We start from the raw sequence: 968 nt of genomic DNA on the forward strand, positions 1-968 counted from the left end.
GGGAACGTTAAAAGCGTAGACTGTTTGAGACATTACTCCCATGGAGGAAAGTGCGCATGGTGACTGTTGTATTCAATCGCGATGCAATTTCTGTGTTTCGTCAACACTTTGAAGGTCCACAGATTACAGAATGCCTCCAGATGTGCATCGGAAACTACTACTGGTCTTCCAGGGAACGATCAAAGCGTAGACTGTTTGAGACATTACTCACATGGAGGAAAGTGCGCATGGTGGCTGTTGTATTCAATCCCGATGCAATTTCTGTGTTTCATCAACACTTTGAAGGTCGACAGGTTACAGAATGCCTCCTGATGTGCATCGGAAACTACTACTGGTCTTCCAGGGAACGATCAAATCGTAAACAGTTTGAGACATTATTCCCATGGAGGAAAGTGCGCATGGTGACTGTTGTATTCAATCCCGATGCAGTTTCTGTGTTTCATCAACACTCAGATAGTTCACAGATTACAGAATGCCTCCAGATGTGCATCGGAAACTATTACATTGACTTCCAGGAAACGATCAAAGCGTAGACTGTTTGAGACTTTACTCCCATGGAGGAAAGTGAGCATGGTGACTGTTGTATTCCATACCGATGCAATTCTGTGTTTCATCAACACTTTGAAGATCCACAGATTACAGAATGCCTCCAGATGTGCATCGGAAACTACTACTGGTCTTCAAGGGAACGATCAAAGCGTAAACTGTTGGAGACATTACCCCCATGGAGGAATGTGCACATGGTGACTGTTGTATACAATCCCGATGCACTTTCTGTGTTTCATCAACACTTTGAAGGGCCATACCGATGCAATTCTGTGTTTCAACAACACTTTGAAGATCCACAGATTACAGAATGCCTCCAGATGTGCATCGGAAACTACTACTGGTCTTCAAGGGAACGATCAAAGCGTAAACTGTTGGAGACATTACCCCCATGGAGGAATGTGCACATGGTGACTTTTGTA

This window comes from Schistocerca gregaria, chromosome 10 (assembly GCF_023897955.1).
Source record: "Schistocerca gregaria isolate iqSchGreg1 chromosome 10, iqSchGreg1.2, whole genome shotgun sequence".
NCBI lineage: Eukaryota > Metazoa > Arthropoda > Insecta > Orthoptera > Acrididae > Schistocerca > Schistocerca gregaria.